Source organism: Mandrillus leucophaeus, unplaced genomic scaffold (assembly GCF_000951045.1).
Source record: "Mandrillus leucophaeus isolate KB7577 unplaced genomic scaffold, Mleu.le_1.0 Scaffold611, whole genome shotgun sequence".
Classification (NCBI taxonomy): domain Eukaryota; kingdom Metazoa; phylum Chordata; class Mammalia; order Primates; family Cercopithecidae; genus Mandrillus; species Mandrillus leucophaeus.
In genome coordinates, this window is record NW_012106598.1 from 1931599 (window position 1) to 1955039 (window position 23441).

A 23441-nucleotide genomic window follows, 5' to 3' on the forward strand; every position below is an offset into this window, starting at 1 on the left:
CAAAAACTGCTTATTACAGGCATACCTGTGAAACTACAAAAAAGCCTAATTGTAATACCTGTGTTTGAAATACACCCTTGAAATAAGTTGGTTGGTTGGATGAGTGGTTGGGTGGGTGTATCTAGTTAAAAGAGTCCCTAGATCTGTTTAGTTGATAAGATCTTTTCTGGGTTTCTAAGCTGCAGATCAGCCTGGTGCAAATGGATTTGGGGTGAAATCCTGGTGGAGGTCATTAGTATCTGGTGATAATATGCTCACAATATTTTAGTGTAATTATTTGTCTACTATCTATTTCTCCTTTTAGACTTTAAGTTCTTTAAGGGAAGGAGTTGTGTCTATCTTATTCACTGCTCTATCTTCAGGGTCTGGCCCAGAGAAAGCCTTCAAAAAAAACTCTACTGCATGAATGAATATGTTGAATCTTGAGAGCTTATCTGGAGGTTCTAGCAGAGGAGCTCAGCTACTCTGTACCCTTGACCGAAGACGGGTCCTCCTCTGTCAGAGATGGTCATCCACTTCGACTGAGCACACAGCTTCAGGAGAGACACACATGGAGCGGTGAAGAAGGAAGGGGACACCTGCCTAGCGAGCCAGATCAGCTGAATTAACCCTGGCGGTCAATAAGGTGACAGATGTCACAGCCAGATCACCCTCGCATGCAAATATGTTGAATCTTTAATGTTCAAGTTGTTACAGCCTATGATGGCCTGAAGGCATTTCATACTACACTAGGTCCCTTGTGGCAAACTTTGTCAGCTGGGTATCCACAGCCATTTCTTTCTTTTCTTTTTCCTTTTTCTTATTTTATTTTTTTGTTGTTTGAGACAGTCTCACTCTATCACCCAGGTTGGAGTGCAGTGGCATGATCTCGGCTCACTGCAACCCCTACCTCCCAGGTTCAAGCGATTCTCCTGCCTCAGCCTCCCAAGCAGCTGGGACTACAGGTGCACACCACCAAACCTGGTTAAGTTTTTGTATTTTTTAGTAGAGACAGGGTTTTGCCATGTTGGCCAGGCTGGTCTTGAACTCCTAGCCTCAAGTGATCCACTCGCCTCGGCCTTCTAAAATGCTGGGATTACAGGCATAAGCCACCACGCCTGGCCTATCCACAGTCATTTCTATCTCCTTTCTCTTTCTCACTACAGAGGTTGGAAAGCGCCCTTGCAGCTAGGGGTAGCCGTTCTGGCCAATAAGGCGTAAGAGGGAAACTGCTGGCATATTTCTGGGAGAGGTATTTTATTTTCTGATTAAAAAAAGAAAAAAACTCAAATAAAATCACTTTCTGGCATTGCCCTTTCTTCCTTCTTTTTGCTGTGAATGTGGACTGTAAAACCAGACACTGTGACAGTTGTCTTGCAACCAGTAGTGACAAGCAAGAAGAGGAAAATGCAACCCCTAAGGATTATAGAGGAGAAACAAAAATATTCTGGATTATTGGGCTTCACGGAGTCACTGAATCATCTCTGGAACCACCTACCTCCAGCCTTCTTGTTAAGTGAGATAACAGGAACATCTGTAATGGTTGAGTCACAATTAGTCTCATTCTATTTTCTATTACCTGCATTCGAATATTTCATAACAGGGACTTTTCTTACTTCCACATTAGATACATGGATAGTGATGGTGTTTTATTCAACTTGTTATTCCTGCACACCTAGCTTAGAAGCTGGTACATAGTAAGAGCTCAAATATTATTAAATGAATGAACAAACAAAACAGGAAACAAATAAAAAGGGATTCAGAAGTTTATTGCTCTTCTATTATATACAAGGCGCTACTGATCGCTGAGTGAGGGCTGTTCTTAGAATTTATTATTTACTTGAATATTTAAACTATAGTATTTGTAAGGCACTGGTTAAAAACTATTTTAATTCTTGACTCTTGTCCTTTGATTTATATAAATTATGGTTTATCAAAGTGCATGCTGTGTGCTTATTTTCTTAATGCACACATACTCATTCATTCTTGAAGCTTTAAGAAAAATAACTTCCTCTATTTCCTCTATTATGTTTATTAGCAAAACCCTTTTTATGAAATATGGAAACTATTTTTTCTTCTTTGAAATTAGTTAAAATTGGTTCCGCTGAGGATTGTCAAACTCTGGCTGTTTGCTGACATCATTTCATGTAGAGCACTAGGGTATATACCATCCATGGGGTTTCAAAATGTTTGATGTTTGAAACTTTTAAATTAAAAAGAAATGTGGAGCATTGATCAAATGGAAAGGTTTTAAATATATCTAATGCAAATTGTAATGAAGCAAAATATATACTCGCTTACAGTCAATGACCCATGTTAAAAGAAGGTCTAAAATAACAAAAAGAACAGTAATAATGCAAATATTATGTTAATAAGTCTGGGGATTGAGTTTGTGGGGATTATAATAAAGTTTCTTTTTTCCTTTCACGCTGTTCTTCATCAGAGCTCCAGTGAAACAAGAGTAATAAAATTTCCATCAACAGGTGGCAACACTTGTATTGTTTGCTTTTTCGAGTAGGCCTTGATTGCATTTCAGAACAAATGCATTGATAGTTGGCAAAGATGAATATGATATTTTTTTTTAAAGCAACCAAATCCAGAAATAACATCCTCATGCAAACATAAAATGAAAACTGTGACAGAGGAAATCATGAAAACAAACAAACAAACCTAAACCCTAGCACTACTTGTGAACATGGCCTGAGAAACCCCAGGGGCATTTCCTTAAGCACAGATAGATGGAGTCTCCCTAGGCTAGAACAACCCAGAAGCCCACAGTAGAAGGGTGAATGGTCATGCAACCAGAGATATAAATAAGATGGAATACTCTTTAGCTATTAAAAGTGTTGAAGTCTGGGGTACCCCCCAAGTCATGAAAATGTGTATATGGAATAAAGCGAAGTGAAAAACCAGAACATAAAACTCTGTGTATATACAGGTTACAGTTTTGCAAAAACTCGTATGTGTGTGTGTGTGTGTGTGTGTGTGCTTGTGTGTGTGGGTTGACAATGATGAGAGAGAATTTGGAACCATGTCAATGGTTTTATGTTGAGCCGGCCAGTTCTTTTTATTTTTTTCCGCCTGTGGAATTTGTTTAGATTCATGATATTAAAAAGAAAAGAAAATAAAAGAAAAACCATAGCACTAAAACCAGCCATTGTACCCTGAAAGAGTTGTCAGGCCTTCTTGAGCCCATGGAGGTTTGTAGGTTCAAAAAGTCCATTTGAAGAATGCAGAGAAGCATGAAGACAGAGATTCCATTTTTGCCCCTGAAAATTTTGTGGAGGCTGTTCTCCATCCTTGGCAGGTCTCTGCCTTCTTGTTTCTTCACACTGCAGTTTAGACAGCAGGGAGAACCTTGTCTGTTTAATAAGTTTGTGAACAAAGGCTGATTGCTTCCCTTGTCAATAAATAAACATTATCTGCTTCTGTTTCTCTGCTAAATTGAGTTTTTGCTTACCCTAGCTGGTTATATAAAGGCTTTATGTACACAGGAAAAAGAAATGACAAGGTTGTGTAAGCAGGCAGCCCTAAGTAGAGTTGTGAAGTCAGTACAGTTTATTTCTATGGGCTCCTTGCTTCTTCTTTATGCATGCTTTCCCTCTTTCAAAGGCCCAGATGGCTTATGAAGCCACTGTTCTCATCTTGTATCAACCTCGAAAGGAACCAATGGATTTCTTCCCAGGATTCTTTAAATCAAAACAAAAGAGGGACTAGCCCAACGAATGATCACTACAGACTGAATTTTGGGTGTGGAAGTGGGTTTATATTTGAGAATGACAATCTTAAGTCATACCACAGAGGCAACAGTCCTTGTGAAAAGCCAGAACTGAGGAACAAACCTGAGGCACAGTTTAATTTACTGGCTCACCACCAAACAATTAAAAGGAGGTAAACTTAATATTAGAAGCTAGGTCTGCGGAAAGCAGAAGGTGCAATGAGAGGCTGTGAGTGTTCAGAGGAATGAAGATGAACCTCTCTTTCTCTTCCCATAGGAGAGTGGAGCCTGGACACTGTGCCCATAAAATGCCTCAGAATTGTTGCTGGTGTAAGGCACAGTATGATAACAAGAAGGAAGAGGACAAAATCCTCTGATTTTGAAATGATGAGGGACAAAGGAGAAAAACTACTCACACCAGTGATTCAAAGGTAGGTTTCCTCTGAAATGTCATCCTGTAATGAGAATGATGTTAAAGTCCAAAACTTTCTTGAAAGTAGCCACAAGAAGGTCAGATTGACCAGACAGAGTGGGTGCTTTGGGGCCCATCTGCTCCCAAAGTCACTCATCAGACTCAATGCTACTTTTCTCTATGCGCAGGGCTGCCATTGGTCTCCTGAAAACCCATAAGAAATTTTTGATCCTTCTGTTGGCTCAACAATTCTGCTTTTTCTGCCTGGCTTATTGATAGTGGTTGCTTACATTTCAAGTAAAAACTGCAAAATAAGGCATCCAGACTTGTTGCATCACAAGGCAGAAAAAGACAATTACTGAAAATCTACAGAGAGATATGTGACTATTCAGCAACAAGTTCCTTAGCTCTCCCAAGATCGTGGAACAGATTGGCAGCAGAACTGGAGAGAAACTGTTTTCTGTACTGTATGCCTCACTCACTCGTTTACCTGAGGGACTCAGGTTTTGAGGTAATAGAGATGCCAAATCCTTAGCACTTTATGGTATATAGAAGGCAGCTCCATAGCCTTCAATGTCAAGAATAAAAACTCATTCAAACCCCTCTAATTTGAAAGATTTTTTTCAGCCCCCTTTTTCATCTGAAAGTTGTATTGTTGTTGGCCCAAACACCACTTTTTGATTGCCCTTGCTGCTTGCTGTGAATGCAATCTCTAAAGCACTCTGTTTAATCTTTGAATCAGCTCAGGAAGATGGAATTACCATCCCTGGAAAACTGCAGTTTAGTTTCAAGGAACCCGCTGCAGCTGCAACAATAAGATGGAAATGTGGTTTGGAGGAGGCAAGGATTAAAGGTATGGGATTAAGAAACCCTTGTTTGCCCTAGTGAGTTGAATGATCACATAAATCACAGGCAAAACTTGGCTCTGCTCAGCTCGAGCCTCCCCATAATCAGGATTTGTCATCTTGAATATCAGGATGGAAGATGCAGATGCCAAAGAGGGGCCAGGGGAGAAGAGAGGATGAGAAGGAAGTGAATAATTTTTTGGAGACAGTGACTACTATTTTGATAGGAACCAGAATGTCTGTACTATTTCAAGAACCACATATAAGGACAAGAGCTGTTGGAAATGTGCCTTCCAACTTCAAAATGTGCCTGACCATTAGAACGCTGATAAGGGTTGGGGGAGAGCAGCTGGAACTCTGCAGGCTGCTTGGGTTTCCTTTCTTGATATTTATTCCTAGATCACATTTGCAGCTGCTTTTATCTGCTCTTTAGAAGTTCTTGTATTTAGGGAATCATTCATTGTGAAATAAAAACCTATTCATTGACCTGGAAATGTAATTTATTAGTCAGCTACAAAACTAGTTGTCTATTAATGCAAACATATGGAATACGGAACTTTCCATTCTACCCAAGATACCACTTATAGACGCTCAAGTATATCACACCCCGTGATGCTCCCATATTAGTGCCCTGGGCTAAGACACTGAAAATAATACTCTCTTCAAGAGAAAGTAAAACAATACACACACACACACACACACATATATCTATAATGCAGTAATATAGACAGGGAAATGGGAAGAGGTTTTTGAAAAAGAACCAAAGCCCTAAAAGAATAACCAGCGAAGAAAAGACAACAAACAAATGCAGTTGTAAAATTAAGGCCTTTAAGAAATAAGGCATAGCCAGATCTTCTTCAAATGGGGCCAAAGCACATTGGGATTTGGGGTAACAAAAGAGGAAATTAGGGCAGGGTAGAGGAAACTGACTCCAGGATAGCTATGGCGTGGTATGTTAGGACACAGCAAGCTCAGGTGTGCTCTGGTACCAGCTGGCCCAAAACCAGTAGGCAAGGCAAGGTACTGAGAAGTTCCAGGCAGCAGTGGTGGGTGGTTGTGTGGGTGACAGTCAGAACTGCAGGGGCATGGGGCCCGAATGCCGACTAGGCTGTGTAAGGGCCACAGCCAGGCAAAATGAAGTTCATAGTGTGTCCTAGCTCTATGCAGAACTAGGAGTTCTAGGCAGGATAACCAAGCAGATTAAGCTAAAATCAAGACATCTAGATGGGTGCGGTTCTGACAGACTGAGGGTGATGAGATGATACTTCGACTTTAGGGCTACATTAGACCTGTGGCTCAATCTCTGAATGTCAGATCACGCTGGCAATCCAACTTTATTTCAAATCACACTGGAGGGCAAAGCTGAGGCTACCTGTCTTGGTCAGGGCTGGACCATGTGTTGGCCCTATAGTGTTATTTGTCCTTCCTTTGGGAATAACTTTCTTGTGATTCAGTGTGGTTTGGGCATTGCCCTCCCAGTGCAAAAGGGTGGGAATGTGTCTCAGATCTGGCCAGTCAGATTCCTTTATTCCCCATCCTGCAGTAATTTATCCACAGATAAGCATATGGCACAAGCTGAGCCAACTCTTCCATGGAAGGTCTTCTCCTACTACTAGCATTTATTGAATGCTTACCCTGTGCTGGTGTGCTGGGAACTGTTTAAATGCTTCAGATGCATTATCTCATTTAATTATCATATAATTTGATAAGGTAATGCTATCATTATCGCCTCTTTACAGATAAAGAAACTAAAGCAAAGATAGAGTAACTTGTCCAAGATCATACAACTAGGTGGTAGAGATAGACTGTGTAACTAAGCAGTCTTGTCCCAGAGCTTGTGCTATTAACATGAAAGGAAAGACACACTTCCCTGCTCTAGGACTATAAACTATAAGGATAACATAAGCTGAAACTATAAGTGGCCACCTTCCCAGGCCACAGAGTGGGAGTGCCTGCAGTAGAGGAGAATGAGGCCATATATTATGAAAAGAAGGGAAAGAGACCCTCATGATATGGTTTGAGTGCCTGGATCTAGGTATGCCTGAAGCTATTCAGCTCATGGACTTTTCAGTTACATGGACCACTAAACTCCCTTTATTGCTTAAACTAGCTAGAGTTGGGTTTTTGTCACTTGCAAACAAGAGTCCTAACTAATACAGGCTTGTTTGTAGCGTACTTCAATATGCAGTGGGGAGCCTAGAGAAGATGAGAACAGGAGAAATGAGTCAGAATGTGTTAAAAGCAGGTTGGCATCCTATGACACGCATGCCATTGTTGTGGCATTCCACGGCTCCAGCTGTCCTTACCTTACTATTGTGCCCTGCTTCAGTTGACGGTCTATAAACCAACTGTCTCTGCACAGACACAGTTCAATGGCCCCTAGAGAGAAGTCTAAAGCTAAAGCAATGCAGGGTTATCACCTTACCAGGAGAAAATGTTTACTCTGCCTTATCAATGCCTGGATTTATAGCATACTGCAAATAACCTGTAGAATGCTGGTTGAACACAAAAAGGCCATACCCAAGAAACTGTGAAAAAAACAAGACAATTGCAAAGCTTGTGCTTTAAAATATACCTACACACCTCCTTTAAAAGGTTGGGGGATTTAGTGATTGGATGGTTAATTAGTCCCTCAGCAATAGCTAGACAGATTCAATAGTTATTCCACCTTTGACTAGTTTGAAGTGTCCTTTCTAGGTTCCTGCACTGCAGAGCAGTGTGCCTTTGTGTGGCTTGGCCTTGAGGTTAATACAAGAGAAACTCTTAGAGCTGTATCTAGCAAGTAGTAAGTGCTCATTAACCAAGCACTGTTCTTTTCTTCTCTTCTTGGTTTTCCAAAGATTCTACAATACTGGTATTACCTTTCCAATTAAAAAAATATATAATAAGTTGCTGATTCTCCTCAAAGGAAGGACAAATTCTTTACTTGGAAATAATTCCCAGCAAAACTGGATTTATGGACCAGAAAGCAATTTCTAAAGCTGATAACAGGTTCTATGGTGAAAATAAATTAGGAGGGCTTTAACAACTGTATGGACTACTGGAAGAAGCTCCAATCAATATTCCCATACATGGACAACAGTTGAGCCGGAAAAGATTTTTAATTCAAAGGTCAAAGCTTGAGAAACAGGCCAGGCGTGGTGGTTCATGCCCGTAATCCCAGTACTTTGGGAGACTGAGGTGGGTGGATCACCTGAGGTCAGGAGTTCGAGACCAGCCATGGTAAAACCCCGTCTCTACTAAGAATATAAAAATTAGCCAGGCGTGGTGGCAGATGCCTGTAATCCCAGCTACTTGGGAGACTGAGGCAGGAGAATTGCTTGAACCTGAGAGGCGGAGGTTGCAGTGAACCAAGCATGCCATTGCACTCCAGCCTGGGCAACAAGAGCAAAACTCCATCTCAAAAAAAGAACAACAACAAAAAAACTAACTTAAGAAACTAAGGCAAATGAATGCCAAAAGTCAGACAGCTGATGAGTAGCAGTGCTGTGATTCAAAGATCAGGTTGGGAGACCAGATGTGCTGGTTCACGCCTGTAATCCCAGCACTTTGGGAGGCCAAGGCAGAGGATCACTTGAGCTCAGGAGTTTGAGACTAGCCTGGGGAACGTAGCGAAACCCCATCTCTGCAAAAAAATTAGCTGAGTGTGGTGGCGCACCACTGTAGTCCCAGCTACTTGGGAGGCTAAGGTGGGAGGATCACTTGAGACCAGGAGGCGGAGGTTGCAGTGAGCCAAGATCACACTATTATACTCCATCTTGGCTGACAGAGCCAGACCCTGTCATAAATAAATAAATAAATAAATAAATAAATAAATAAATAAAGGAATAAAGGAATAAAGATCAGGTTAGTACAATTAAATTGTGCCAGCCTCTTGGTCTCCCTTGACAATGAAATTAATTATATCCCTATCTTTTAGTGTGTTGTAATCTGAGTTTTAAAATCTGAATTATCATGATTTTCTCTGTCTTCCCATAAACTCACTTGAAAAGCAGAAAGTGCTTGGTCAGCAAGAACCTTCAGAACTTTGTAGCTGAAAGGAACTTTAGAAATCAAATCGGGGTGAGGAAGACTGGATTAAACAGATGTCTTTACCATAGTCCTTCTCCGAGTCTTGGTTGTGCTAGCATGCACTTTAATTCTCCAATATATAACTTTTCTCAAACTTGTTTGACAACAGAATCTTTTTTCCTCAAAATTATTAAGATCTTGAGGTGTCCTGAACACTGTGTAGGAAGTGGTGTAATAAATCTCTAGAGTCCCCTCCTGGGCTCACATTTTGTTCTGTAAATCCTAATTGTGTCCCTGTAAGCTGAGGCCTAGAGTGACAAATCCTTCATCTCAACTCCCTCACTAACCCGGGGAGGAGGGGAAGGCGGTTGTGGGGGGAATGGGAGGCCTACTGGGAACTCCAGGTTTCTGTTCTCTCTCAGGCCCTCAGCATGTAGGGAGGGAGAAGCCAGAAACTGCAGCTGCCGCCCCAGGCCCCTAAACTCCATTCCCTTCACTGTAGCTTTGAATTCCTCCCATGTGTAATTATAAAGTATGTATTCAGTTATTTACTTTCCCTGTTCCATGCAGAGTGTGTTACTGAATAATACAGTTCACAAATAAATCCAGCTTTTCTGCTGCAAGGTCTGAATTAAAAAGATTACAACCCTCTATCATTCCAGTTTTAAAAGAAACCACTACTTATGTAGCTTAAAAAAAAAAAAAAAGGAAACAATGATTCTCTGTCCTCTCAGAAATGCAAGCAAAATTGTAGAATTAAGACGTTTACATGGATTTTGTTGTTTCTAACAGCCTTAAATTGCCTCATTTAGGAAGGTTAAAAAATAAAATGCCCATGTTTCTTGGATTTCCAGGAACTGAGTCTGGCAGCCGGTTCACTGTTGTCTTCTAGAATTTGAAGCAAGAAAAATTACAACCAAAGTGGTGTCAATTTGCTCTATTTATCTTGGGAATTAACTTCAAAGCTTAATTGTCAGAGACAGTGACCTCTATATTCATGAAAATCCCCAGGGAATTACAAAAGCGGACTACTTGAGTGGAATGTGAATGTCATTCTGAGAACAGGCCTGCACATCGCCTGAAGGAAAATGCTTAGCCCAAGAAGGATAGAGCTGACCCTACAAGCTTCTGTACTTCATTTCTCAATACTCAGATCAAGTTCCTAACCCACGGCTTCTGTCTGACCCATGTTTCTGCCACTGAGCTGGTTCCAGAATTGCCTGTGGATGTGCCCTGCTACAGAGAGACCGGTATCCTTGAAATCGGCTGAGCTCAGGTGTAACCACTGACCCCACTCCACTCCTGAAGACCTCTAAGGAGATAGTGCAGTGGCCAGGGGATGAACTGAAGTAGTTTGGCTTGTATAGGAAGGCCCCTAGGCAGTCTTTTGTCTGGAAACTTCCCCTTAATCCGGCAGAATTTGGAACAAATGTTTGGCTGAAACCATATACTATCAAATTAATAGAACAATTGTAGGATAGAGAACAATAAGTCAGAAAACAAAAATGCAAGCATACTGCTCATAAAGTCTACTTTATGGAAGTAAGTAGAATGCTGAAAAAGTACATATTGTGCTCCGTGGAATAACCACTCCTACCCCCACCCGGCCTGCTCCAGTCTGACCCCTCATGCACATACTTAACTTAAAACAAAAGGAAGAGGAGAAGAAAATCATTTGAGCAAATAATGTCCAAGCCTCTGCTGTGGTCAGTGGTAAACCCAGATACCTAGCAGATAACATCATGGTTGTAATGAGGTAACAGTGAACAGCCAGGAGAGGCACTGGCTTTTGGTAACAGCCATTTTTGTTAAGTACAAAATACTTTGCTGACTGGCCCCGCCCTAAATCATTGCCTTGTAAGAAAGGAGCCCTGTCAGAACAAAAACAATCATGCTGAACTAGATGACTCTCTGGAATACACAACAATCTCCTTTCCTGGATATGTCAGTGCAATTTAAAAGCTGGTTAAGTATACTTTCTTTTCCTCTAAAAGACAGAACTTAATTGATTTCGCCTTGACTAATGAATGGTCCCTCTCACTCCAGGAATGTTGTTCCTTTTAACCAAAGCACAATTTTGGGAGGGACTTTAATGAAATGATGAGGTAAGTGGAGACCTGCAGTTAGTAAACCAGATAATCCAAATAAATTCTGGTAGTCAGATATCAAAGCCAGATCAACCAAATGCCTGGATCTCCAATTGATCTAAACACGCCTCCAGGATAGTTCACTCCTGATGGTAACAATAATTAACAGTGGAAAATGGAAGAGATAATTTGGGAATCATGTAGCGTTTACCACCTCAGATTGGGAGCAAGTGAGAAGCCAATGAAAGGGAAAAAATAAGAGAAAATACTATCAGTAGGAAAACAGATTTTATGATTTGGCATCTGAGAAAAACAAGATAGTTGGGAGTAGTGCTTGCTGTTTTCTAAGATTTATCTATTCTTAGTTATTCCTAAGCAACATTTTGGATCAATAGTTCTCAAACAGCCAATTTAAGGACCCATGAAGGCTAGTCATTGGAGGAGGTCTTTAAATATCAATAGCTAGATTTCCAGATCTAGCTCTAGAGCAAGTCAAGTATATGACCAGGGAAACAATACTCCCCAGGTTTAGTAGATAAACACTGGACTTTCGAAAACATTTGGATAGGAAGAGATAAGCAATAGGAAGCCATTGTAGGTGTTTAATGAATCAGAGGAAAGTGATTTAAAAGGGCTTTAAGGAAATTATCTGGCAGTAGAGGCACAGTGGCCTGGAGTAGTTCTTTCAAATTTAGTCTATAGGCAAATCACCAAGGGAACTATCTTGTTAAAATTCAGATTCTTATTCAGGAGGTCTGCTGCAATTCTAACCAGCCCCTAGGTGAGGCCAATGCACCTGGTCCTCCAGCCATACTTCCAAAAGTTAGGCCCTGGGAGGACAGCTGGGGTTGAATGGAATTCTGGTACTCAGAGGCTATTGATATGGCTGAATACTCTGCTGGAATCAAGTCACCACTTTTTCCCAGTGCCAAATTACAGCTTCCATCTAGACTGTTACCTGGTCATAAGAGAAAGAGCCTTTTGCTTGAAATCAGGAGCCCCAGGTCTGTGCTGTGGAAAAGACAGCTAGTTTGAGAAAAATTACTTTCCTCCTGAGCCTCTGTGGCCACATAGGTAAAATGAGAGACCTGGGTTATATCGTCTCTAAACTACATTCCATGATCCTAAATCCTCTAGCTCCAACACATAGAATAGGGTCAGACCAAGTTAGGTGGGCTTTTCTAACTCTGCAGGTTATCAGGTATTGTATTCTAAAGAGTCAGCATGAGTATTTTACATCCTTTGGTATGTTTGTTGTAAAACATCCGTGTCCCTCCTATATATCAGTTGTGTACATTACTATTTAGACATGAAATAACACCCTAAAAAAAGGGAAATACATTTGTATGTGGGGAGTTGATAAAAGAAAATACTATTGTATACAGACTGAAAAACATTATACTTTATTTTTAAAATATTGTAAGCACTGGCATAAACAAGGCATAGCTTACAGATGTGTGTAAATCTGCACAAATTGTGCACATTTACTATTTGGAGGGGGAAAATGGATTTTAAAAATTGTTTGGACTATATGTTCTTTTTCGTTTTAGCAGAGTGGGAGTCAAAAGAATTGAATTACAGGGCAGAATATAAAATATCTCCTTTAAGGAAATAAATGTGTAATAGGAACTATCTAGCCAGTTCTCTTAGGCATGGGAAGCCCCTGGGGCTCATGTAAATTGTGTATAAGTATGTCTTCAGTGTCACTCCAGATGGTTTTGGAAGGAAAGAATCCCTCTCCCCATATATTGGCATCAACACCCTGCATATAACCTCCATACTCGAACTTGCATCAAGCCAAGCAGCATCCTGAAGAGTAACTCTAGGTGAGACTGGGGAGCCCTAAGCCCTTCCTGCCACCTTCCCTCCATACCTGTAAGATTATGTCACTAAATATACTTCTAGGCTTGGAAGAGAAAATAGAGCCTGTAAATATTAACACAGGACAAGGCTCAGAAGCAAAGTTAACCCACCAGGTAGAGAGGTCAGGCCAGGACAATTTTAAATGGTAATTAATTCTCTCCACACTTATCTGTAGAGATTGTCCTTGAGCTCTGGCTAAGCAGGGCCTTCCCTGCTGTGTGTGGGGTCTGCTTGCAGTTTTGACTCTGCCCCTCTGGGGAACCTGAGCTGCACATTTTTTTTTGCAGCCTCTGACTATGAGGTTATATTAATAAAAAGGCCATTCCTGCCTTTAGCAGTTGCCGACCAAGTCTGCTTTACATGGCAACAGGGCCAGGAAGAATCCAGGGCTTCAATGCAGGTACTTTTCCACTAGTGTGTACTGTTTTGTCTCATTTCCTATTCCATCTTCCAAGGAAAAAATGAAGTGCTGCTGCAGAATACCCAGTCACCAGGCCCACCTGACACCTAGTACATATCTGACAAAGGAAATGCTGCCATGTGGTACTAGTGGCCTTCCCCAACAATCCCCAGCCAGGTTCCTGAAACTTCTTTTTTCCAAGTCTGACCCACCTTCTCTGTTCACACCTCCACACTCTAAGAAGAAAGCTGCATATCAGCAGCCACAACTAAGAGTGAACAAAAAGGGGCAAGTAGTGGCAATATGCTCAGGGGTTCCAAAGTAGAATCCTGCCAATGCATATAGTGCTTAAAACCATAAAAGCAGCAAAGGTGTCAGTGAAAACTATCTAGAACCAATGACAGTGATTATGGTGCCAACACATATAAGATGACATATATAGGCTGGGCATAGTGGCTCATGCCTGTAATCCCAGCACTTTGGGAGGCCAAGGTGGATGGATCACCTGAGGTCAGGAGTTCAAGACCAGCCTGGCCAACATGGTGAAACCCTATCTCTACGAAAAATACAAAAATCAACCAGGTGTGGTGGCATACTCCTGTAATCCCAGCTACCCAGGAGGCTGAGGCAGGAGAATAAGCTTGAACCCAGGAGGTGGAGGTTGCAATGAGCTGAGATCATGCCACTGCACTCCAGCCTAGGCAACAGAGCGAGACTCTGTCTAAAAAAAAAAAAAAAAATAGATGACATATATAAAGAACAAAGCACAAGGTCTAGACATCCTGTGGCTGAAACTGTTGGTTGTCTCCCTACATCCATTCTCCTTTTCTTTAGTAATAGAAGTCTGAATTTAAGCTGGGCACATGGCTACCCAGAGTAAAGACTACATTTCCCAGCCTCCCTTGCAGCTAGATATGCCTGGTGACTAGCTTCTGGTTTCTGTGGAGTCTCCTTAGAGACGTGGGGCTTGCCCTCCTTCAAGCCTTCCTTCTTGCTATGGGTCAGAATGCAGCTATCTTGGACCATAAAGTAAGAATCATGGCTTGAAGTTGGTGAAACCACATGACAGAAGGAGCCCAAGTACCTGATAATGAAGAAGCTATCCACCATATTGGCGCTGACTTGTCTATATTTATGTGGGAGAAGTCAACCTCTCTGTTGTTTAAACCCATGTTAGTTTGGATTTTCTGATACACACAGCTCAACTATATTCTAATACTATCTCCTTCCTCAAGGCCTCATACATCAGTAGTATCCCCAAATTAATTGCATCATTATTTCATTAGAGAATAGCATCCAAAATAATAACTTAGAAGCCTAAAACAACCTATTCATTATAGATTCACTCCATGTATCCTCTAATTGCAACTAAAACAAGATTATAATAAAATATAATGCACAGTACTGTATTCCTACTTTTCAGTAAAAAATGAAAATGTAGACATTTTCTCTTGATAAAAGTCTTACTGTCAAAGCAGATAACTTTTTCTCTAACATTTGTTGCAACAGCTTAATTTGTATACTCTTGATAACCAGATAATAGGTATTGAGTCAAATTTCTTCCCCTTGGTTTCTTCTCCAACTTCTTACATGGATAGTAGGAATAATTTTGTGCACATAAGGTCAGTTCATGTTAATGGGTAAGAAAAAGTCGTAACTACTAAGAGCATTAATATGGATCCATGTTATTTACTTATTGATTTATTTTTATTTTTTATTTTTATTTATTTATTTATTTATTTATTTACTTACTTATTTATTTTTTGAGGTAGAGTCTCACTCTGTCTCCCAGGCTGGAGCGCAGTGGTGTGATCTCGGCTCACTACAAGCTCCACCTCCTGGGTTCACGCCGTTCTCCCACCTCAGCTTCCCGAGTAGCTGGGACTAAAGGCGCCCGCCACCACGCCCAGCTAATTTTGTTTTTGTATTTTTAGTAAAGACAGGGTTTCACCGTGTTAGCCAGGATGGTCTCAATCTCCTGACCTTGTGATCCACCCATCTTGGCCTCCCAAAGTGCTGGGATTACAGGTGTGAGCCACTACACCCGGCCTGCATCCATGTTATTTAACCCTCAGAATATCCTTAATTTGTAGATTCAGACACTGAGGGTTCAACAAGCAACATGACTTGCCCAACATAATAGAGCTATTAACTAGGGATCTTGGATCCAGGTTTTCTGATGCATACGATACCGTAATTGCCTATTTACTTGTACATCTTCCCAGTAGACCATAGCTCCAAACTCATTATTGCATTCCCAGTACCTACCACAAGGCCGTCCATACCAAACATACTCAATAAATGCATATTAAATGAATTACCAACTCTAAAATATCACCCTGCTATTGCTCCCTTGCTCTGCAAGGGTTCTACAAACCAAATGCCCTTAATATATTTCAGGTCACTCCCAGGCCATATGGCTTGTCAAGAGAATGTGGTCAAGGATGAGACAGAGGGGGAGCAGGACTAGTGAACACACCCATATGACACACTTGTTCTCCACACTCTCCTGGGCCTGGGTGGGCCCACCACGTAGGGCATTTGGATGTGTGCCTCATGGCCTGGGAGACAACTTGCACTTTGTGTACTTTTCCAGAAAAAGAAAAAGACAACCGTGGTCTAACACGTTAGAAACGCTGCTGCCTGGTGTTCTGACATCATAGTATCCACCCAGTTTGATTCCTGGAGGCAAGCCCACTTGCAAAGCATGGGCCAGGGAGGGTATAGGGGAAAGGACATGGGAAGAGGGGTTTGGTGACTGAAAAGTGAAGTATGCAGCTAAGACATGCAGTGTGAGCAGACACTGTGAAGAGTGGAGGGGGGCTTCTCATACTGGTATGTCTCCAGATCCATTGAAGTTGTCTGTGTTTTGGGCTCAGAGGCAAAGATAACAGAGCTCATCACTTCTTGTAAGACCAGGATTCTTTGAAACTTTGATCTGAGCTGGTCCTTCTCCAAATTCTCCCAAAAAACTATGAGGATGGGGCCAATCTAGCCGTCTGCCACTTCCCTTACTCCTCCTCCAGCAAGGGTGCCAGAAAAAGAATGATTTGTTTTTTCTCTGTGGCTCCTTACAGTCAGGAAGTGAGAATCAGTTTGAGTGAGCTATGGTCACCAATCACAGGGAATCTACAGTGAAATTATCACCTGGCATGAAGTGAAATAACATCATTATAAAATGTTGTCTTCCAGTTGGAAAGCCAGAAGTTAAGTCTGTGCTGGCATTCACTTTCTAATAAATGGACTGACTTAAACATTTATTTTCTCTTCTTGACTTATAAAAATGACTAAAAATGTAATAGAGAATTCAATAAATGTTTTAAAGATTGCCATTAAGTACAAATACTTTAAAATTTAACTAAACCAAGGGGATCCAACCTTAAAATTCCACCTTCCTTGTCCTCACTTCCACCCCCAAGTCAGGATGAAAGTTCAAGGCTTCAAACAATAACACAATTGCCTCATACCTGGTACATAGTAGACACTCAAGAAAATTGTTGAAAGGAATTGTATGTGCCTTATGAGTTGGTACTTCACAGGATTTTTAGAGTTGGCTTGACTTGGATTAGATTCAAGAATACTATATTAACCCTCCAGGGGAATATTCAGAGGCAAACAGCTACAAGCATATACTACATTTTTCTTTGTTAAAACTTGTATCTGCATTCAAATATTGGCCTTGGCATTTCCTAAGGGCTGGCTGCTTCGAATGTTACTATATCAAACCATCTGCACTGGGAAGCAAAATTCTGTTAAGAAATAGAATCACTGGTAGTAAAGAAATTACCACATTCCTGACCACTGTAATAGCTTATATTTTGAGAGTCCCCATAAGAAAAGGTCATTTGGAAATAGCAACCCTTTGTCAAAGTGAAGATGATGAATACTTTTGTACAATTTATGACTATGGTCAGTACGAAAATTCATTTTTGTTTGTATGCATTTTCAGTGGCTTTCCTGCACTGACTCACTAAAATTAAAGCTTAAAAAAAACCCAACTTGAAAATAGATGACAAGAGGCTTCTAGTTAGATGAGATTTGGGGGAGACAAAGTGCCTTCTATTGTTCACTGTCCAAAACTAGAAAATCCTGGAGAGAAGCAAATGGTCCAGTGGAGGCGATTTTTTGACTGCCTAAGGATGGAAATTCAAGTGAAGGTCCTAGAGAGAAAGTGCAAAGTGAACAATCATAAGGGAAGTTGACTTGGCATAAGAAGACTAGAAAGTGCCAGTGTCATTCAAATTTTTAGTTGGGGGAGAAGGGAGACTATTTTGTACTCCCTAGAGAAAAGCAAAGGGACTTGATTCCACCTTAAGGTGACAAATCAGGACTCCAATGCTGGATGCACTTGAAGGTGGATAGCTAGGCAGACTGGGGCAGCAGGAAGTAGGGTGGGAGCCGGTGTGCACCAAGTGGGTGAGGGGAACATGTGAGTCAGTTCCAGTTGTCCTCAGACCCTCCTGTCCAGCCTCAGGGTAATCCAGGGGCACAGAGACTCTGAACCCTGGCCCACCCATGGTCCCTCGGATCGTGACACTCTCTTACCCCTAGTGCCACTCTGACCTATTACAGGGAGGGTTGGCAAGGTGTGGGTCAAGTGTGTCAAGATGTGTGTGGAAGTGTGTGCAGTAGACACACAGAAAGGTCCCTAAAATGTGATGAAAATAAGAGAATGACATCGGCACGGACAAGGAAGGCAGGCAAGTGTTACAAATGGTTAGAAACTGTAAAATGAGGTGCGACATTTCCTGAAACCAGTCAGATCTAGTCTTAGATAATACTAATAACAACAACTGGCCGTGAAAGAAGGCACCCGCACTTTCTCTCCATTGCTCTCCCCACCGTCTTATGCTGACTCCTTGCGGGGAGGCGTAGAGCCTTGTTCCCCTAGGTATCCTCAGCACGTTTCCAAGTACTTGAAGGTGCCCTTGGAAAGTCTTATGAATGAGAAATAAATGAGGGAGTGAATGAATGAATAAGCTGCCTAAAGCAGATGCGTTTATGCGTGCATTCTCTCGAGTGAAGGAAGAAAGAAGAGGTAGGAACGGAGCGGGAGAGAGAGCATGCGTGAGAAAGATAAATCGCGCCCGCCTGCAATGGTCCCCAATGTCAATTTGATCTAGGTTAGTGGTTCTCAAACTTTGTCATGCATCAGAATCACCTGGAGGGCTTGCTCAAAACACAGATTGCCAGGCCCCACTCCCAGTTTCTGACTTAGTAGGTGAGGCCAGAGAGTTTGCATTTCTAACAAGTTCCAGATGATTCGAATGCTGTTGGACCACACTTTAAAAACCGCTGCTCTAGAGGGTAACTCGGACCTATCCCAGCGTCCTGGGGAAACGAAATCTGCAGCGGGAAATGGAACGTCCAAGGCAATCTTCAGCTGACCTTTTAAAAACAAGTCCGGAGACGGGAGGGTAGAGCTGCTCAGCTCCAGCCAACTCACTGCCGCGTAGGAACGGAGGTCATCGGAAATCAAGATTTCCGTTTGAATTTTCCCAACGTTTAAGCTTTGGCAAGTGTGTTGAAAAACACACACAACATGAAAGCCTAACAAAAATATAGGTTTGCTGACCGTGCCCTAGTCTTTTCCCAGGATGTTCTTTTCTGTCATCCATCGTCTACCCAGATTGAGCACAACAGCCGGGCCAGTCCCGCCCTCGGCGGCTGGGGCCTTCCCAGAGAGGTCCCGTGCGGAGAGCCCCCCCCCTCCCCGGATGTGTCTGGGGCCTGTCCTTCGCTGCGATATGTCTTCCTTGTCACGGACACTGAGGCGCTCGGTTCGAAAAGCACCATGAATTCCAAGCAGCCCTGGACGCAGGATCATGGGCGTTGGCCGGCTCTCTCCGACTAGGCAAACTGCAGCAGATCCCCTTCCCTGGAGTCACCGGAAGACGAAAACACACTCTCTGCCCGCGCGCCCCGGGAGCCCGCTCCTACCCACCTCGGCGTGCGGCGCGGGCCTGGAGACCGCGGAGCCCGAGCGGTATCCAGCGCCCCTCCGCTCGCTCCTGCCCCGGGACCATCCTCACGCTCCAGGGTCGCGGAGGCATCTCGCGACTAGCGAGGGGCTGACGGTGGCCTGGGTGGCCTTGCGCCAGCTCTGGGATCCACCGCTGCGGCAGCCGAGAGCCTCACCTGGGAGATCCAAACCCGGGCTGGAACTGGGCTCAAGGAAATTTCTGTCCCCAGGCTAGACCACCCGGGCCACGGCCACGCAACTTGCCCTGCGACCCCGTGCTCGGCGTTCCCACAGAGCTCCCCTTCCCTGTGACTCAGTGCCTCGCAGGCTGGTGGCCGGAAGAGTGCCTGAGGCTGCCTGGCCTGGCCCGACTCGGGGTGGCGGGGTTCCTGGAGTGAGGAGCGACCCTCAGCTCCTGCAGACCCGGGAAGGCCCCCGCGCGATCCGTGGGAGTGGGGCAGCCTGTCTGCACGCGGTCCCCTGGGAAACGCCTCTGCATCTCCCGCCGGGACAAGGTCCCCGGCCTTGGAATCTGGGGCACGGGACCGCCTGCGAACTCCCTGCGCTGGGGTCAGAACTGGTGTCTTTCCCCTCCTCTGGGGAAGTCAGGGCAGCCCGGAGTGGCGTCGTGGGTCCGAAAAATCCGTCTCAGAAACCCATCAGGAGAAAAGTCTCTGGGGGTGGGGGGCACCTTGTGGGGCTTCCACAAAGGACCCGACGGTGGGTGTGGAGAAGCCTATTAATCCCGATAATAGGCCCAGGCCCTCTCCACAGGACCCCTGCAGCATACACGACTCTTTCTCTGCAGCAAGGGAGCTCGAGCTCAGGTACAGAGAGCCGCGGGGCGGGCGGGCCAGCTGATGGCCAAGCCCTGAAGCAGAGGAGCCGGCCACGGGGGTGGCCGCCCCCTCAGCCCGCGCCACGCAGAGCTCGGCCAGTGCCTCCAGGGGGCGCTGCGGCCCTTCCCGCCGGCGGCTGACTACAGCCCGCGGCTGCGCTTTTCCACCTCAGCCCTGCAGAGAGCGCGGGCGCTGACGCGCTGTTTTAAAGATAAAATACTTAGCTTTTTGCCCCTGTCTCCGCACCCTCAACTCGGCCTAGTACACGCAATCCTCCTCTGGGTTCCCCAGGCGTCCTTGCTACTCCGGGGCCAGGGTGCACGCACCCCGAGCAGAGCCGAGCTCCCTACTCCTCCAGGCTATGGCGAAAAACGGCCAATAGTGCGGGAAGTTCAAATGCAAAAGGTCCCCGCCTCGCAGAGGCAGTGGAAGGCTGAGGAGAAGGGAGGCGAGTCCCCGGGGGTAGTGACTGGGATCCTTGGAAAAAGATAAGGTTTCCATATTGTATTCTTGAAAGATTAAAAGTTTCTAGGATCCGAGTCCGAGTGGCAGAGGCGAGCGGTTCGAGTGGGAGAGCCTGAGAGTCAACTCCAGGGAAGTCTGTGTCTGACACCTGCTCGCTGCTTAGCTGGCAGAGCCTCCTGGGTGGGCCAGGGGCAGGGGCCTGGGCTGCGCGCCCCCTCCTCCTCCACCTCCTCCGCGTTTCCTCTCCCTGGCCTTCATCCCGGTCTCCCGGGGCGTAAACTTGCAGCGGTTGGGGTTCAGACAACCGCTGCTCGCGCCCCTCGTCAGTTAGCCATTTCCCTGAGAGAGTCCTTGGTGTCGAAAGCCCAGAGCCGCGAGGACAGCAGACTACCGGGTCAGCGGAAATTTCAGAGCGAGCCAGCAGCTCAGGTCCCCGGGGCCGCGGCGGGAATGAAACTGCTCGGCGGAGACAGTCCCCGGGGCACAGCTGGGCCACTGCAGACTCCGGGACTTCCCTCTCCGCACACCCGAAACCCACAACTCGCCCGTGGGCCAGGTGGCCTTTCTGCGCCGGGGGCTGCTGGGGGCGGGCGGAGAGCCTGGCCGGTGACCTGCTCTTGGGTGGGCTCCGCAATGCCTGCGCCCTAGACGCTGGCCGGGATGAGCGGCTGGCTGGGTCTGAGCCTGGAGAAACGCAAGGGTCAGCCCGCGGTGGGCGCAGAGGTGGCCCAGGAAGGCCCGTGGACAGTGCTGCGCTGCGCTCAGCCTCCGGGCCGCTCCCCGCGTCCGGCGCGCACCTGCCCATCGAGGCTGCAGGGCCAGCAGGCAGCCTAGGCGCGGCCGGGCCACGCGGCATCCCCCAAAGCTGGAGCTCGCCGACTCTTCCCTACCTTTCCAAGCGACCGCAGTCGTGCCCAGAACGCCGGCGTGGCCCAGACTCCATTTTGGAACTTCGCAGGCTGGAGTGGACGAAGTAAACACATTTATGGAAAAACCCCGGGGTTAGGAGGTTTGCGGAAAGAGGGAGCAGCTCGTGGGTGGTTGCAAATTCTGCCTACCCCTCGGGAAAACCAAACGGTTCCGCACCCAACGTACACATACTTAAGGGCGGGAAAGGTGTGAAGCCCGCTGCTGGGGAGTTGCCTCCCCTTTGATGAAAAGGAAGTGTGAAGCTTAGGAACGCTCTTCAGGTCACCACCCCGTGAGTGGGAGACTTGGGGAGTCTGAAAGAAGAGAAAGCTCCCTCCAAATCTCCCAAATTGAGAAAAGATGCGGGAGGAATGAGGCAGTTGGAGGGAGAGGACCACAGGCGCCCCGCAGCTGAGGCTCAGGACTGAGCTCTAAAATGAAAGCACCCCTATGGGACCCACTAGGGAAAATGTGAAAAAAAAAAAAAATCTGAATGCTTAGGCATTCTGCTGCTTCCATTCTGTGTGTCAAATCTACTTTGAAGCAGTTAAGTACTGCAGGATATTAAACACTCGGATCTCCGTTTTAAGCTCACTTTTTAATCTTTGCGAACTTAAAATTGGAAAGATAGAAAAAAAGATCTGCGACCCCTGTTATGTTTTACCAAAGGAACGAAAAATTCTCTCCACCTCGGCATAAATAAAATAGAAAGAATTTTATCTTAATAAAATAGTATCTGGGAGCTTCTGCCTGACTCCCCAATTACTGCTTAACCTTTTGACAGTTTTTAGCCTCTGCTTATATTTGTCTACTTCCCCGCACGATTGAGTTTTTTAAATTGTCCTTTGGGGAGTCCCATCCAAAACCATCTTTCGACGGAAGACTTTTGAATTGTACAGCCTCTTGGTTGAAGATCTACCTCCTCTAAGTGCGGTCTTGCCTGGGCTAACGCAAATCCCCTCTGGCAACTCGTCTGGGACGAAGGGCGTTTTTGCTTAGTGTTGATCACGCAAATCACATCTGAAAAGAAGCTGCTTAAAATGGGTGTGTATCATTCCCTTCCTGTCACTCTGTCACCCCTATTCCAGAGTGGTTGAAGTGCTTTTTGCAGTTACACTCACACAAGACCAAACCTTTAGAAGAACCTGAAAAATGTATCACTGCACTTTGAATTCGATTAACTTTCCTGGCGACTGAACAATGGACTCAATTTTTCCTGGGAATGACGATGTAAATGTTTTGAAAAACTAGAATCGCATTTTCCTAAATTTTAAAAATGTTCTTCACCCATTCCAGATGGATTCTTTATTGTTTGCCAATGGGTTGCAGATGCCCACTCTTTTAACCAAGTTGGTTTACTGCGTAAGAAATGAACATTTGCCGATTAAAGCTTAAATATTGGAAGAAATTTCTCCTGGGGCATTCCACGCGTCTTTGCAATAATTACTAAATTAGTCAATTGCCACCTCTGTAAACAAACTTCGTTTAGAAAACAGCAGGCGAAAGCAGACTACACATGTAGTCATAATTGACCAAAAGTATGTACAAAGCTGTTCAAAATTGGGGAAAGAGTGATTTATGCTGGAGAATACAGTCTAGAACTGATTTATTTTACTCTACGGTGAAGGTAGTTGTATTGAACGTGTTAAGATGTGCAAATGAAGCCGGCGAGCGCACCAAATAAAATTACTAAATGCCCTTTGGGATTCTCTGCAGGGTCTTTGAGAGGCAGAGAAGCAGTTGTTGAGTTTCTAATAGTATAAGGAAAAGTGGCAACGAGAAGAAAGGGGGTGGGCATTGTGTTTGTATGTGAGTTTTGAACTGAGTCACCTACGGCTGCTCGAGGGAAACCTCGAGCAAACCTGTGCCTTTAAGGCTCAGTTGCTATCCAAACACAAGTAAACAGAGTGGACCATTAGCAGACGCCGGGCGCGAAGGCGGAGCCAGGGCG

General features: G+C 44.5%; 1 protein-coding gene across 1 annotated transcript in view; it reads right to left on the bottom strand.

Annotated features, from left to right (window-relative positions):
* STK3 (serine/threonine kinase 3) overlaps positions 1-22396 on the bottom strand; it is a 485544-nt gene extending 463148 nt beyond the window's left edge. The window contains exon 1 of the mRNA XM_012000011.1: positions 21472-22396. The gene's annotated coding sequence lies outside the window, so the exon portion shown is untranslated. The remainder of the gene's footprint in view (positions 1-21471) is intronic.
* Positions 22397-23441: the final 1045 nt, after the last annotated feature.